This window comes from Bufo bufo, chromosome 3 (assembly GCF_905171765.1).
Source record: "Bufo bufo chromosome 3, aBufBuf1.1, whole genome shotgun sequence".
NCBI lineage: Eukaryota > Metazoa > Chordata > Amphibia > Anura > Bufonidae > Bufo > Bufo bufo.
The window spans coordinates 573,760,127-573,778,167 of NC_053391.1; the positions used below are offsets into that span (position 1 = coordinate 573,760,127).

An 18,041-nucleotide genomic window follows, 5' to 3' on the forward strand; every position below is an offset into this window, starting at 1 on the left:
ACCAATGGAACAGACGATTTTAAAAAATTTCGGTCCCTGTCAGCTATGCAGAGCAGGGGTTTATTCATGGCAAAACTGTGTTAATGTCACCCACTAATTGAACAGACGATTTTACAAAAATTAGGTCCCTGTCACCTATGCAGAGCAGGGGTTTGTATAAGGCAAAATTGGTAAAATGTCATGTGACAATCTAACAGACGATTTTTAGAAATTTAGGTCCCTGTCATCTATGCAGAGCAGGGGTTTATTCACGGCAAAAATGGTAAAATGTCACCCAAGAATGTCACAGACGCTTTTGCACCCTGCTCCCTCTTTTGCTGTGCTGGTGCCTCTGTGCGACCACCGCCTCTTCCTCCCAACTAGACAGGTCACTCGCATGACCTTGATTCCATGTGGGGTCGAGGACCTCATCGTCCTCCACATCATCTTCCACCCAGTCTTCACCCCTGCCCTCCTTGTCTGCACACTGCAGAAAGCTACAGCAGTTGGCAACTGTGTTTCGTCATCATCCGAGACGTGCTACGGTGGTCTTCCCATGTCCTCATCCTGAAACATAAGTGGTTGGGCATCGGTGCACTCAATCTCTTCCACTTCTGGGGCAGGGCTAGGTAGATGGCCCTGGGAAACCCTGCTAGCAGAGTCATCAAAAAGCACAAGCGACTGCTGCGTGACTTGGGGCTCAGACTGCTTGGCTGATTTGCAAGGGGGTAAGGTGAAAGACTGATGGCCATGGGCTGCAGGTGCCAACTCTGATCTTTCAGCAGGAGACTGTGTGGGAGACAATGTGAAGGAACTGGAGGCACTGTCAGCCACTCAATCTACTATCGCCTGTACTTGTTTTGGCCTCACCATTCGTAGAGCCGCATTCAGCCCTACCAAATACCGCTGAAGGTTCTGTCGCCTACTCGCACCTGAGGAAGGTGTTACACTTGTGCGTGTAGCTGGCACAGATTGACCACGTCCTCTCCCTGCAACAGGAGCTCCACCAGCAGCACCACGACCGGGGCCACGTCCCTTATTTCATGCTCTCCTCATTCTTTGCTTTCACCCACAAAAACTAACAGATGGCTTATGTCAGGCGACAATGTAACCGCCAATAGTCAAAAATTACCGTAAGTTCACTGAGGGTAATGCAGTGTCGGTGTCATAAAGATGAAAAATTTCTTGAGGTCACACAACAGTGTGACAGGCGCATTTTTTTTACAATTACTTCATGGTCACAAAAAATGTTAATTTGTCAACCAACAATGTAACTGCAGTATTGACTGGTTGTTTTTGACTGTGACAAATGCAGCAAAGGCCCCAAATGTAGGGTCTTGCACAAAATGGGTGTTCTTTTAAAACCAGAATATAGCAGCAGTATCTAACACTTGTATTGGACTGTCAAAAATGCAGCAAAGGCCGCAAATTTATTATCTTGCCCAAAATGGTTGTTTTTTTAATGCCAGAATATAACAGCAGTATCTAACGCTTGTATTGGACTGCCAGAAATGCAGCAAAGGCTGTAAATGTATTATCTTGCCCAAAATGGGTGTTTTTTTAAACTCAGAATATAACAGCAGTATATAATGCTTGTATTGGACTGTAAGAAATGCAGCAAAAGCCGCAAATTTATTATCTTGCCCAAAATGGTTGTTTTTTTAATACCAGAATATAACAGCAGTATCTAACGCTTGTATTGGACTGCCAGAAATGCAGCAAAGGCCGCAAATTTATTATCTTGCCCAAAATGGGTGTTTTTTTAAACCCAGAATATAATTGCAGTATTTAAAGCTTGTATTTCACTGTGACAAATGCAGCAAATGCCCCAGATGTAGGGTCTTGCAAAAAATGGGTGTTTTTTTAAACCCAGAATATAACTGCAGTATTTAAAGTTTGTATTTGACTGTTACAAATGCAAAAAAGGCTCCAGATGTAGGGTCTTGCACAAAATGGGTGTTTTTTTTAAAACCAGAATATAACAGCAGTAACTAACGCTTGTATTGGACTGTCAGAAATGCAGCAAAGGCCCTAGATGTAGGGTCTTGCAAAAAATGGGTGTTGTTTTAAACCCAGAATATAACTGCAGTATTTAAAGCTTGTATTTCCCTGTGACAAATGCAGCAAAGGCCCCAGATGTAGGGTCTTGCAAAAAATGGGTGTTTTTTTAAACCCAGAATATAACTGCAGTATTTAAAGTTTGTATTTGACTGTCACAAATTCAGCTATGCTGTGCTGGTGCTGTGCTGGTGCACTGAACTTGCATAAAATGGCCGCCGACACCAACCTAACTAACAGACGGATAAAAGTTATTTTTCTGTGTCACTGGGCTCAGGGCAGGGTAAAAAAATGGTGCACTGCACTCACAAAACAAAATCGTTGTAGATCGCAGAGTTAACAAGCACTTCTGATAACAGATTCTTTCCTATTCTCTCCCTCACAGCAGCAGCATCCTATCCCTACACTAGTAAGAGCAAAGTGACGTGCAGCGCTACATGACTCCAGCTCATATAGAGGCTGGGTCACATGCTGCACTGGCCAATCACAGCCATGCCATTAGTAGGCATGGCTGTGATGGCTTCTAAGGGCACACGAGTCAAACGCTTGTTGATTGGCTGCTCTGCAGCCTTTCAAAAAGCGCCATTAACTTGCCAAACACCGAACTCGAACCCAAACTTTTACTTTACAGTTCGGGTTCACTCTACCCTAATAATGACTTCTTCCAGCCAAGTTGCATCTCTGCAGAGTTTGCTACACAGACATCTTGGATTCCTCACTTTTCTATCATCCTTCCCACCTTCTCAACGCAAACTCCTTGTCTCTGTGCCCCAACAGTGTCATCCTGCTGCTACCCCCAAAACTGTGCCTGCTGTGTTCTCCAGTGCCCCCAAATACAATACGTGAAATAGAGCACAAAAATAGGGGCACATGTGCCTGAGGAAATTAATAATCCACTGTGCACTTTCTTATTTATATACACATAGAAGCACTCGTATATAACCCCTTTTTATCCTACTTTTCAAGGTACTGTGGCTTGAACTCGAAGGAGCAGAGCTTCAGCTATTGTGACCCATCACTGGCTTACTGATATGCTTGTTCCAGAGTTGTGCCTAAGGATGCACAACTTCATTCAGTAAGCTGTCTACCTGTCAGGTGTCACTCTTGACCATACACCTTACAGGGAAATCTCCCGGTGGGCCCATTCCCAGGGGGCCGCCTGTGCCCTCTTCACGGCCGGCCAGCGGAAGTTTTTGGGGATATATTTTGTGCTGCTGGCAGTATTTTGTGATGGACTGTGGTATTTGGCTCTGTTGGGGTAGTATAATGTGCTACAATATGGTATTGCTGGTCCTGCCTTTTATCAATTTGGACCAGACTACTATTTTTTCCAGGGCCACTTTAACTTCCCAGCTGTCACCGCCAGCTCTCTGAGAAGCTCTGGTAGATGTTCTTCTGTACCTCTTGCATGATGTTCTTTGTTTTGGTTTCACTTTGTCATCTCTTTTCCTTCTCCCAGCTGTCATCTATTTACACTGATTGCCTCCCTTTATATTCCCTCCCATACTGCCTCACTTTGCGGTTTATACTACTTCCTGGATTGTGTTCACTGCCAGAGGCTGCAACTGCTGGTTCCTCAGATAAGTCTTTTCCTTTATTTGTGTTTCCGTGCTGGCTTGATTCTAGGTGACCCTGACTCCCTTCGTATTAAGTGCAGGGAGCCGGTGGTCGTGTCCCCCCACTATTATAGGGTTTTCAGGTGTCACACAGTCTAAGTACGAGGGCATGCAATTATCTATCATAAAGATCTTTGCATGGGCAAAGCAGTCAGGGAGAGCTCTAGGGGTTTTATAGGGCTCACCCATATGTTCCTTAGTTTGGGATCAAGTCAGTCGGTTGTTTATTTATAACTTCCAGTTTTCTGCAACACCATCCGTGACACCAGCCCGCCCCTGCTCTTGGGAGTGCCCTAGTTTTCTTTTTTCCCGTACACTATACTGCAAAGATAATAGTGTCATAAATAGTAGCACCACACAGATAGTTCCTCCTTAAATATTTATTGCCACACAGTGACCTCAAAAATAATTGTGTCCAGCAAATAGTGCCCCTGAAAGTAATAGTGCAGGAGCGATCACTACATTCTGGACCATAGACAAATCTCCCAGGGCCAAAACCCCTGATTTTTTGGGTTTGCGATGCCCCTGACTCTAGCCAAGGTTTTTAATTTTTTAATATACTGGTAACCAAGCCCATTATACATTTATTTTAACAAAATAATTGTACAAATATCTAGATATATTTTTGCAATTTACTTTTCTCAACTTTTCCAAGATTAATTGCTGGCTAAATGAAACAAGACAAAAAAAATTGCATAGTAATCTTAGTAGCAATACATCATCTTGGCAGCATCCCAACCCTGTCCAGCACTTGATGGGTCAAACCCTACCTCCTTAACGCACTAATAAGAGTTTTGTTTCTCCATTTCTCAGAATAATGGCTTTTGTTGCTGTCTTCAGGTCTACTTTGCCTGTGTTTGTCCCAAGGGAAAGAAAGCTTTGCCCTCAATTGGATACTATACACAAGCACTTGACCTTAACTAAGCTAGAGTCCCCTGCCAGGCTATGTACTGCTGCTGATTGTCTCATTTAGAATGGACCAATGGCACACCGAATAGCTCTCACATACAAACTGTGGAAATAATAAAAGTGTGGATGGTGGTGAGCGATTCAGGACAGGATATCAGAGTTGGTGGGGAAGACCTAACATTTGTGCTCACAATGTTCTACTGTCAAAAACTATGTGTCAAATTTTTCATAGTTTATAGTATCTTTTTTCTGTGTTTTTGTACATTTTGCAATGGCAACCTAATAGCAAGGGTATAAAACATATTGCAACTATGTAAATTTCCTCCATACTTAATCGGCATCTGTCTGAACTCAGTTTAATAAAGGTATCTGCTCACTTACAGTGAAAATGAACAAAAACAGTCCATTATTACTTTTTCATATGGCTGATATGGTAGTTTACCGTACTAATCCCAAAATGTTGGTGCGACTTTCCTCAGATCCTGCGGTGCAGAAGTTGTAATTGCACCTGGGGGGATATTTACCTTGCTATATACGCCTCTTCTGTGGTGTTAAAAAGTTGCTAATTTTGTGTGCAACCTCTTCATGCCAGTTTTCTGAAGTGGCAAGAAAATGTGGTGTGGTGAAGGTGGAAATGGAAGGGGGCGGTGTAGCAGGTTCCGGCACATTTATCTGTATACACATCCGTTTTCAAAACCCCCTGGTTTTTAGGGTCTGAGAAGGCCTAAAGGTTGATTTGCCTCCATAACAAATACTCTACCAATGTTTATTATCTGTGTACTAAGACATCAATATCTTTTAATCCTGCATCATGGTGCAATGTATGATCCCCGTGCTGTGACATCACTGTGGTCCTAGCTATTATCTGTGACATCACTCGGTTTACTACCCATAATATGACACAGTAGCATACATAAACAAGTAAGGGCCCCATAGCAAGGATCAAACCAGGCCCCCCACACAGGACATAAAGGTTTCCAGTTAAACCCTTTTCAATGACCCTTGGGCAATTTTATCCACTGCCTCATTTGCGTAAAGTTGTTCCTTTAGATGGTAGAGTCCTGACCAAGTTTTGACCCACAGTAGAATAGGGAGGATTCCAACTGGGCCCCCTCTTGCCCTGGGCCCCATAACAGTCACATTGTCTGCCACTATGGTAGTTACGCCCCTGATGTGACATTACTGTGTGCAATAATATTTTCCTATGACATCACAATGCTTAATTATCCATGTAGTATGGCATTACTGTGTGCATCACTGTGACTATTGCTCACCCGATATTACTTCACTATGGTCCTTAGCCATGTGCCACAACATCACTGTGACTCTTATTTCTGCAATATTACTTTACTTTGTTGATTACTATGACATTACTGACTATATCGCTGCACAGAGCGATGTCTGTTATCTTTGCTGTTGTGACATCGATATGCTCATCATCCCTGTATTGAGAATTTTCTGTGGCAGATGTATCAGTATATTTATGCTTTCTTTGATATAATTGTAACACTTATTTCTGTGCAGTGACATCACTGTGTGCATTTTCAATGGGTAATCACATGAGGTGCAAAAGATGCAGTCACATCTGGGAACTGGTACTTCAGGTGCTCCAATTGTTCATCTGTCACATATAGGAGGATACCTGTTCCAAATTTTGCATCAGAGCCCCGGAACCTCAAATCATGCATCTGTTCGGGTCCCTTTGAATAATATTTTAGATTTTGTAAGGTTTTAGAAACCACTTAATGTTACTTATACAATAATAAGGGAGATCTGGTAAGGTACAATTTTTTCACTATGTTGTGTCTGAATTACCTGTGTACAAGTATCATCAGTGCCCCTTTTCGTATTCATTAATACATTTTGTGCATGGGTTTATCATATAGTTCGGATCCATAGCTGAAATCCATAGCCGATAGTTGAAAACATCCTTAATGACTGGGACCTACATGGATATGGTCATGGGCATTATTTGGCCTTTATATAGTGTTATTATTGGTGATGTTGGCCACAGATTCAGTAATATGCACTTCATTGTGTTTTATCATCTGCATGATTAGTGATCGCCCCTCCCCTTCCCCCCCGGTCCACATGAAAATTATCTTGCATGAAACCGGTCCCTGGTGCAAAAAGACTGTTTCTCAACTTGGAATACATGCCACATGGTTAGGGCTCATGCACATGAACGTATTGTCTTTCCGTGTCCGTTAGTTTCTTTTTTAGGACCGTATGTGGAACCATTCACTTCAATGGGTCCGCAAAAAAAAAATGGAAGTTACTCCGTGTGCATTCCATTTCCGTATGTCCGTATTTCCATTCCGCAAAAAAATAGAACATGTCCTATTATTGTCCGCATTATGGACAAGGATAGTACTGTTCTATGAAGGGCCAGCTGTTCCGTTCCGCAAAATACGGAATGCACACGGATGTAATCCGTATTTTTTGCGGATCCGTTTTTTGCGGACTGCAAAATACATACGGTCGTTTGCATGAGCCCTCAAGTGGTACACATGTCTGCCCTAGCATCCAGCAATATTTCACTTTGGTTGCTAGAGCTGCTCCACATTTAACTGTATCACTGTCCTCCAGGGCCCAAGTCTTACTTCCCCCCCGCCAATCACCCTCATAGGCCACAGGCCAATAGGAAGAGGATGATGCTGATGATGCAATGACATCATCGTCATCGCAACTGCCTGAGCCCAGGTTGCAGGCCGGAAGAGACCTGTGTCCAGAAGAATAAATCCAAACACCAACAGCCAGTGCATAGTTCATGAGGCTCCCAAACTCATGTCCAGGAATGCAACAGGACGCTTCCAAATATTACTTTGCTTCTTTATTAACTCCTTCTTAACAAAAGGATAAAATCTGCATAGGAAAAAATCCACATCTGAACCATGTGAGTATAAAAGGTGTATAACAAGTTCAAATTTTCAAAGAGATAATCCACAGGGAGACATGATGGAGATGAATTGAGCGAGATCACATGCAGATGCAGCATTTTAAGGGCCAACTAGTTCCTGCACCTCACCGCAGACAGCGGCTTGGGATGGGAGTGAGGTGAGTATTTTATTTCGTTATTTTCCTTTACCAGTTTGGGAAGTACTACTGAGGGGCACTATTATGGGTTTTATTACTACTGGGGAAAAAATAGGAGGCATACATACTACTGGGGGCACTAAAGGGGGGCATTTCTACTACTGGAGAAAACTACAGTATGGGGGCTTTATTACTACTGGAGGGCAATATAATGGCTTTATTACTGCTGGGAGTCAGTATGGTGGACTTTTTTACTACTCAGGGCACTACTGGTGGGCTTTTTTGCTACTCAGGGCACTAGTATTCCTGGGTACACTATAAGGGAGCATTTTTACTACTGGGGCACTATAGACGGGCATTATTACTACTAGGGCCACTATATGTGGCCATTGTTAAAACTTAGGGGCACTATGGTGGGTTTATTGCTACTAAGAGCATTATGATGGGCTTTAGCACTACTGGAGGAATATGGGCGATTATTACTGCTGAGCGGCACTATGGTGGGCTTTACTACTACTGGGGCACTATAGGGGGATTATTATTACTATGTTAACTATGGGGAACATCATTATTACTGTGGACACTAAGGGGTATTATTACTACTGAGGGCACTATAGGGCATTATTATTGCACTACTACTAATAGGGCACTCTGGGGGAAGCATAAATAATATTGATAGGACTTTTTGAAGCATTATTTCTATGGGTGTTTGGGTGGGGCATGGCGCAGTATCAGCTTGGAAAAGTTATTTTTGGGGGACACTATGTATGCCACTATTACTGTCATGGGCAGTATTTGCTGGGCACACACAGCCCTCCATCATGGATCCAAATGTTGTGTCTGTTATTTTGACAGGAAGATTAGCACTTCATACTGCGCTATTCTTTCCATCAAATCAGAAGCAACTTCTGACAGAAGCTCAGAACACAGCCTTATTTTGTTCCTTGGGGGTTCTCGGTTGGAACTTCTTGTCACTAGGTACTTGGCAAGAAAAGGTTGAGAAGCATTGCTTTACAGGATAGGTGATGAGTTTGTGATTGGTGGGGGTCCAAATGCCGGAACTCTCACCAAACACAAGAATGGGGGTCCCATGCCTACAGAGTATCTAAAAATGGAATGGAAGGTTGTACATGACTGCTACTACTCCATTTGCTATGGCACAACCAGGGATGGAGAGTATTTACTTTTCAGCAAAGTCCCTTAGAGACTAAATAGAGTGACACTGGACATGTGTGAGTTTCCACTTCCTCTGTGCCTAATTAGGCCATTAATTTATGCCAGTTTGGGACCCTTGGTGGCTGGTCTGGGATTTTAAAGTATCCCTCGAAAAAATACTAAAAGTGGCCTCATGTTGTAGGGGGGGCCCAAATAGACAGATGGTGGGGCCAACATAAGTAGGCCTAGCAATATCATAGGGGGACAGTATATTGTGACATACTTTGGTATTTGGTTCTGCAGCAGAATTAAATACCACAGTGCAGCATGATTTACTGCCCCAGCAAAGCAAAAAATCACAGTGCAGCAGAACACACTGCCCCAGAAGCCAGAAGCACAAAATACCACGGTGCAGCACAATATACTGATCCAGCAGCAGCAAATAACCACAGCAAATACACATCAGAACTATATACTCCCACAGCAGAACCAAATACTAAAATATAGCACAATATACTGCCCTAGCAGAACCAAATACCACAGTGCTGCACAATATACTACCCCAGCAAAAGAAAATACCAGAAGAACTTCTGCTAGCACAGTATATTGTGCTGCACTGTGGTATTTGGTTCTGCTGGGACAATATTTTGTGCTGCACTATTTTATTTGGATCAGCTGGGTTAATATTTTGTTCTACATTATGGTATCTAGTGCTGCACTGTGGTATTTGTGTCGGCTGTTGCAGTGTATTGTGCTGCACTTTGGTATTTGGTTCTGCTGCAGAACCAAATGTCGCAGTACATCACAAAATACTAACCAGGCAGTACCAAATACCACAATGCAGAATATCCTGCCTTAGCAACACACAATACCTCACCAGAAGCTGCCCTACTGTGATGACCAGTGCCAGCTACCATGTTCTGTCTTCCTCCTTCAGTTGTCTCTTAAGATATCAGGAGGAGGCTAAAGAGGTTAGATGTGGACCACAGCACCAAGCTAGCCCTACTTTTCTCATAATATTGCCTGGTAATTTAGTGCTAGCAAACATACAGGAGAATACAGTACTACATATTTTTTTTACATCCAGCGATCTCTTGAGATGTTCTCTTTCCTTATATTCTCCTTTTGGCCCAGACCACCATGATTGTTTAAACCATGTCTTGTCTCTGCAGTTTGCAACACAGACATCTTAGATTCCCAACTTCTCCATCATTCTCCCCACCTTGTCAACACAAACTCCCCATCCTTGTACTCTAACAGTGACATCCTGCTGTCACCCCCAATACTGTGCACACTGAACTCCCCAATATCCCTAAATACTATACAGCTGAAATAGTGCCCAAGTACTGATAATGCCCTCTAAAATGCCTCTTCAATAATGCATAATAAATGATGCTAGTAATACAAATGCCCTTATAATGCCTTCAGTTAATATACCCCCTATTGTATGTCCAGCATTAATGCCCATATAGTGCTCTCAATATTTATAATGTACCCTAGAGTGCCATCAGCAATAATAATGCCCCCAGAACTAACAGTTCCCCTATAGTGCTCCAGTATTGAAATGCCCACAGTGGCACCAGTAATGCCCCAGTATAAAAAAAAGCTGAAAGTACTTCAACTAATGCCCACTGTGGTGCCCCTCGTAGTGAAAAGAAAAGTCCCAGTAATGCAATGTATAGTGCCCAAGTGTTAAAAAATGTCCAAGTAATGCCCCTTATAGTGCTCCAGTATTAAAAGTCCCCAGTAATGCCCGCTAGAGTGTCCCCAGTATTTAAAATCCCCCCATAGTGCCCCAATAATATCCCTTATAGTGCCCCAGTAATGCCCCCTATAGTGCTGCCATTAATGTCCCCACTGTGTCCCAAATAATGTCCTTCACAAACCCCCAATAATATCCCCACAGTGCCCCCAGTATTGTCCCTAATAGACCACAAGTAGCCATCAAAGAAAAAAAACAAAAACTAATACCATCTGCCTGTGATGTAGGGCACAGGCCTCTTCTGGCCTATGGTTTGATAGACCTGCACCCAGAGCAGGTGGCCAGTCACGATGACATCATTGTGCTGCATCCTGGTATTGCTTTTTTACTTCTTGCAGCAATTTATTTGCCAGAGGCCTATGAGAGTGAACAGCGGGGCAGGGTTCCATGACCTGTTGCAATATTCAATGACATGGTTGTCCTGAGGACAGCGATACATTTGAATCAAGAGGGGGATCTGAGGCTGCCAGCTGTGTATGTAAGTGGTGCTCCCAGCATTAATTAACAGTGGGAGCACCAGATTGTTATTTACCTGACCAGCAGCCAAGAAAAAGGTTTGGGTGGCCCCCTGGGCATTGACCCACCAGGAATTATCAGGATAGGGTCTATGGTCAGTCCACCTCTGCTTTGTGGGGTCTCGTTTGAGGTACCCTGGGCTGAAGAAGTTTGTGAAACTCTGGTCTACAGATGTAGTATGCATTTGTGCTAGAATTCTTATATTTTAGGTGCTAACAATTTTAGTTTAAAAAAATATGCATCTTTTTGTCATTTAACACTGCTCTCCCTACTTCTAAATAAGTGTTATCTTTAAAAATACACCACATTTATCAAACAAAATTCAACATTTTATAAATTTGACACAAATTACAGCAACATGACAAATTCCCCCAGTGTATTAACACACTAAGCTTTGCCACATTTGTAGTTTATGGTAAAATGAAAGCAAACAATGGCAATTTCAATCATGGACATGTCATTGATAATATCTTGGCAATTCGAGCAGCAATGATTGCACCAGATTGCAGACAGAGCATAATGGACACTATTATGTAGAACTAGAGAACCAGATTCCACGATCCACATTATACAGCACTTCATCTTTGAATGGACTGTAGCACTGAGGAATTATATACTCTAAGATCCTCATGCTGAGACAATGGCGAGATACAAGAGGTAGTTATTCTGCAATAGCTCTTAGCGATTTGATGTGAGTAGTGGGAATACTCAGGGATGTATCCAGGAGGGGAGAAAGGTCCTGGGAAGTGGACTTTTCTTCTGGATATTCTCCAAATTGTGTGGACCTTTCACCCTGTGGTGTTAAACATAATCATTCCCAAGCACATGAGTGCGCATACAAAGGTTTACTTTCATCTTCATTAAAAATATACACATTCCATTCACACCAACAATGATGTATATGGATAAATAGCAGCACGCTACATTATGGGATATAGAAAGAGTGAAAACTGTTATCTAGTAGCAATCCAAAAATGCATTACTTTTAAAATGCAACATATGGTAACAGTACACAAGGGAATTGCTATTTATGTAATTTTCTAATATGCTTGTATGGCTTCAAAGTAGAGTTTCACCTAAAGAAAATAATAACATACTATTCAGTCGCTAGTTTATAATCTTTAGGCTGCTCTCCAAATTCTTGCACCTCACATTACATTCTCTTGTAGGAGACTACCAGTTCCAACCCTCGCTCAGACTAACACCTATACATATTATTATACCTGAAAGAAGTGTCCTCACATGGAAGCAAAAATGAGAAGGAATCTTTCCTGATAAAATCTTTTTTTTTCTTTTTTTTATATATTCTAAGGACTTCACCATGACAGGTTGCATCCTGCAGCAAACACCTTGGACCATGCCAACAGACCAGTGGCATCCCTCGTCCAAGAGAAATGGTCCATAGCATCATAGTAACTGAGATCTCTCACCACTAAGAAGACCATTTTACACTTACATCAACCATATGGGACAATCTGTTTCCTATGGAACTACATTATTATGTGACAACTGTGCATCTGTTAATGAATAACATTGTGACTGGTAAAGAACATTTACTATTATCTAGGTGGTATGAATAAAATAGTAGACCACCTGTTGATGTGGGACAAGTCTTTTATTAGAACCAGCTTATGAACGTTGCATCTAAAATTTCCAATTGTGAATAAGGTCCAGCAGGTCAAGAAGGATCCAACTAAAAATTCAGTCTTTATTATCCAAGGTTAAAAACTCCAGCTTGAGTCAGCTTTGATAATAAAGACTGAATTTTAATTGGATCCTTCTCGACCTGCTGGACCTTATTCACATTGGATTTCGGACAGTTTTCTTTAGGCTTTTCGTGCACTGAGAGGATTCATTATCTTGTGAAGGTCAGCTGGGATCTGTTGTACTATCTAAAATCTCCAGTATGAGAAGTACAATACCAATAATAGAAACATTGAGGGCTGTGACATGGCAGATGCATTTGTACTAAAAACTATAAAAACTGGTTAGTATATACTGTATTATCACTGTAGATCTACAAACCTTACACTTACTACAATGTCTACTAGTAACCTACAAGCTAACATAGGTAAAATAATACAAAATGCAGGACTTACTCCAGGGTGTTTCTTCACCTGCTTTGAGAATGTTGAAAGCTTCCACCACATTCTCTCCAAGTTTCTGTCCTGCTCTGCTGACTTCTACAAGTAACAGGTCCCAGAATTTGTCTCTGCTTAGGAGAGTCCTATTTAAGGAGAGGGTGACAATGGAGGGTGGGTGTATACAGTTGATTTACAGCCTGTTTCTCTTTAAAACCCACTCCTCCACCTAACATGATTTTGTGTAATGAGGATGTAGAGGATGTAATTTAATTATCTATCTCATTTCCATCGTAGTCCATAGTGTACATGCCCCCCGGTTCTCCTGCTTGTATTGATTTTTTTTTTCTGATCATTATTTCAGTACAATTTCTTTAAATGTGCTAAATGACATAACTTTTATTCATGGGGCATTTGCTTGGGACATTTCATTCAATGATTCAGAACCGACAATTAAACAGAGATAAATGAAAATGCAGAGCTCAATTAATCATCCCTAATTATGAGAGTTGTAATAGAGCAGAGGCTCCAACTACACGGTAAAACATTGGTGACAAGGAACATAATGATAGAAAGTCACTTGTCTACAAATAATAGCTTAATCTATAACTGAAATACCAGGGAGCTAGAATTATGAGGTGTTAAGTGGAGTTCTGAGTTGATCTTGTCCTGCACCTTGGTGTTACTAGTCCATGTATTTTACACCAAGAAATACATTAGTCTTTTAAAACATTGCGGTGGCTAAACCTTTGTTATTAAAGGGGTTCTCTGGGATTTTGACGGCCTACCCTCAGGTTAGTAAACAAAGTTACACCAGCACCTCCAAACTATATATAAAGAAGGGGTTCAGGTGCAAGCTACCATGGCTGCAATGTAAAAGCAAACAAGGACTACAAGTAACGGCACACTGCAAACACTGAAAACATGAATAAAGGTAAATTGCATTACTGCCATACTTACAATATGAAAATTTGAAGCTCTTTGCTCATGTTTGATCAAAATTGTGTCGGGCCCATCCTACTAGTAACAAGCTGGCTTCTAACAGATGGGACCTACACTAAAAGACTTGCCTCTCTTGGACTTTTGGCCTAGACTTTTGGCCAAACTTCTGGAATCCCCATTAGAGTTAGCCTTATGGTTCGCCCGGCGGTCGTTTTGCGGTGAACTTTGCTCGTTTGCGGTTTCGCAAAAGAGGCAAACATATGCCAATGTCCGCCGGCGCCATATTCTTTTGCATTGTGCCGAACTTTGACCCATGACACATCCATCAGGTGGGACAGGACAGCCAATTGAGACATTTCAGCACATGGACACACACCCTACCCTATAAATAAACCCAATCTGGCCACCATTTTACATTCAGTCTTTTGCCAGCGTAGGCAGAGGTTTCTGTGTGGAGCAGGGACACACTGTTAGAGACACCAAACGTTAGCTAATAGGGCCACAAAAGTCCTTTTAAGGACTGGTATAGGTGTGCTATCAATAGGTGTGATATACTGAGGGGTGTGATATACTTATAATATAGTTTCTAACATAGAAAGTACAGTCAGGTCCATAAATATTGGGACATCGACACAATTCTAACATTTTTGGCTCTATACACCACCACATTGGTTTTGAAATGAAATGAACAAGATGTGCTTTAACTGCAGACTGTCCGGTTTAATTTGAGGGTATTTACATCCAAATCAGGTGAACGGTGTAGGAATTAAAACACTTTGCATATGTGTCTCCAACTTGTTAAGGGGCCAAAAGTAATGGAACAGAATAATAATCATACATCAAACTTTCACTTTTTAATACTTGGTTGCAAATCCTTTGCAGTCAATTACAGCCTGAAGTCTGGAACGCATAGACATCACCAGACGCTGGGTTTCATCCCTGGTGATGCTCTGCCAGGCCTCTACTGCAACTGTCTACAGTTCCTGCTTGTTCTTGGGGCATTTTCCCTTCAGTTTTGTCTTCAGCAAGTGAAATGCATGCTCAATCGGATTCAGGTCAGGTGATTGACTTGGCCATTGCATAACATTCCACTTCTTTCCCTTAAAAAACTCTTTGGTTGCTTTTGCAGTATGCTTTGGGTCATTGTCCATCTGCACTGTGAAGCGCCATCCAATGAGTTCTGAAGCATTTGGCTGAATATGAGCATATAATAATGCCCAAAACACTTCAGAATTCATCCTGCTGCTTTTGTCAGCAGTCACATCATCAATAAATACAAGAGAACCAGTTCCATTGGCAGCCATACATGCCCACGCCATGACACTACCACCACCATGCTTCACTGATGAGGTGGTATGCTTAGGATCATGAGCAGTTCCTTTCCTTTTCCATACTCTTCTCTTCCCATCACTCTGGTACAAGTTGATCTTGGTCTCATCTGTCCATAGGATGTTGTTCCAGAACTGTGAAGGCTTTTTTAGATGTCGTTTGGCAAACTCTAATCTGGCCTTCCTGTTTTTGAGGCTCATCAATGGTTTACATCTTGTAGGGAACCTTCTGTATTCACTCTGGTGAAGTCTTCTCTTGATTGTTGACTTTGACACACATACACCTACCTCCTGGAGAGTGTTCTTGATCTGGCCAACTGTTGTGAAGGGTGTTTTCTTCACCAGGGAAAGAATTCTTCGGTCATCCATCACAGTTGTTTTCTGTGGTCTTCTGGGTCTTTTGGTGTTGCTGAGCTCATCGGTGCGTTCCTTCTTTTTAAGAATGTTCCAAACAGTTGTTTTGGCCACACCTAATGTTTTTGCTATTTCTCTGATGGGTTTGTTTTGTTTTTTCAGCCTAATGATGGCTTGCTTCACTGATAGTGACAGCTTTTTGGATCTCATCTTGAGAGTTGACAGCAACAGATTCCAAATGCAAATAGCACACTTGAAATGAACTCTAGACCTTTTATCTGTTAATTTTAATTGGGATAATGAGGGAAAAACACACACCTGGCCATGGAACAGCTGAGAAGTCAATTGTCCCATTACTTTTGGTCCCGTAACAAGTGGGAGGCACATATGCAAACTGTTGTAATTCCTACACCGTTCACCTGATTTGGATCTAAATACCCTCAAATGAAAGCTGACCATCTGCAGTTAAAGCACATCTTGTTAGTTTCATTTCAAATCCATTGTGGTGGTGTATAGAGCCAAAAAATTTAGAATTGTGTCGATGTCCCAATATTTATGGACCTGATTGTATATTATAGTGCATTTGTATTGTGCAGCAGTTATGTGCAGTTCTGATGTGATACTGCAGCCACACAGAGTGCCAAACGCTATTGGAACAAATAATTTCTACTGGTGTGATATACCAGTTGCCCCCCCAAAAAAACGGATTAAGGCAGGGGTGTTATATACAGTGGATATAAAAAGTCTACACACTCCTGTTAAAATGTCAGGTTTCTGTGCTGTAAAAAAACTAGACAAAGATAAATAATTTCAGAACTTTTTCCACCTTTAATGTGACCTATAAACTGTACCACTCAATTGAAAAACAAACTGAAATCATTTAGGTAGAGGGAAGAAAAAAATTTAAAAATAAAATAGTATGGTTGCGTAAGTGTGCACACCCTTAAACTAATACTTTGTTGAAGCACCTTTTGATTATATTACAGCACTCAGTCTTTTGGGGTATGAGTCTATCAGCATGGCACATTTTGACTTGGCAAGATTTGCCCACTCTTCTTTGCAAAAACACTCCAAATCTGTCAGATTACGAGGGCATCTCCTGTGCACAGCCCTCTTCAGATCACCCCACAGATTTTCAATCGGATTCAGGTCTGGGCTGCTGCTCGGCCATTCCAATACTTTAATCTTCTTCTGGTGAAGCCATTCCTTTGTTGATTTGGATGTATGCTTTGGGTCGTTGTCATGCTGAAAGATGAAGTTCCTCTTCATGTTCAGCTTTCTATCAGCTGCCTGAAGGTTTTGTGCCAATATTGACTGGTATTTGGAACTGTTCATAATTCCCTCTAGCTTAACTAAGGCCCCATTTCAGCTGACGAATAACAGTCCCAAAGCATGATGCTGCCACCACATGCTTCACTGTGGGTATGGTGTTCTTTTGGTGATGTGCATTGTTGTTTTTGCGCCAAACATATCTTTTGGAATTATGGGCAAAAAGTTAAACCTTGGTTTCATCAGACCATAACACCTTTTCCCACATGCTTTTGGAAGACTTCAGATGTGTTTTTGCAAAATGTAGCCTGGCTTGGATGTTTTTCTTCGTAAGAAAAAGGCTTTCTTCTTGCCACTCTACCCCATAGCCCAGACATATGAAGAATACGGGAGATTGTTGTCACATGTACCACACAGCCAGTACTTGCCAGATATTCCTGCAGCTCCTTTAATGTTGCTGTAGGCCTCTTGGCAGACCAGTTTTCTTCTCGTCTTTTCATCAATTTTAGAGGGACGTCCAGTTTATGGTAATGTCACGTGCACATATTTTCTCCACTTGATGATGACTGTCTTCACTGTGTTCCATGGTATCTCTAATGCCAACTAGAGCAGCTGAACTTTATTTGGGGTTAATCTGAGGCACTTTAAATGATGGCAGGTGTATGCTGACTCCTATTTAACATGATTTTGAATGTGATTGCTTAATTCTGAACACCTGCTACATCCCCAGTTATAAGAGGGTGTGCACACTAATGCACACTAATGCAACCGCATTATTTTAGGTTTTTTTTGTTTTCTTCCCTCCACCTAAAAGATTTTAGTTTGTTTTTCAATTGAGTGGTACAGTTTATAGGTCACATTAAAGGTGGAAAAAGTTCTGAAATGATTTATCTTTGTCTCGTTTTTTACAGTACAGAAACCTGACATTTTAACAGGGATGTGTAGACGTTTTATATCCACTGTACCTATAATATACTTTCTTTATATATAATGCATGTGCAGCATTTGTGTGGGGTTCTGCTGAGATACCACAGCT

At 41.7% G+C, this 18,041-nt stretch overlaps 1 long non-coding RNA gene across 1 annotated transcript in view; it reads right to left on the reverse strand.

Moving 5' to 3' along the window:
• Window positions 1-13,234, reverse strand: part of LOC120993724 — a 41,679-nt gene extending 28,445 nt beyond the window's left edge. The window contains exon 1 of the long non-coding RNA XR_005777316.1: window positions 13,131-13,234. This is a non-coding gene — a long non-coding RNA (uncharacterized LOC120993724). The remainder of the gene's footprint in view (window positions 1-13,130) is intronic.
• Between the last annotated feature and the right edge of the window lie 4,807 nt (window positions 13,235-18,041).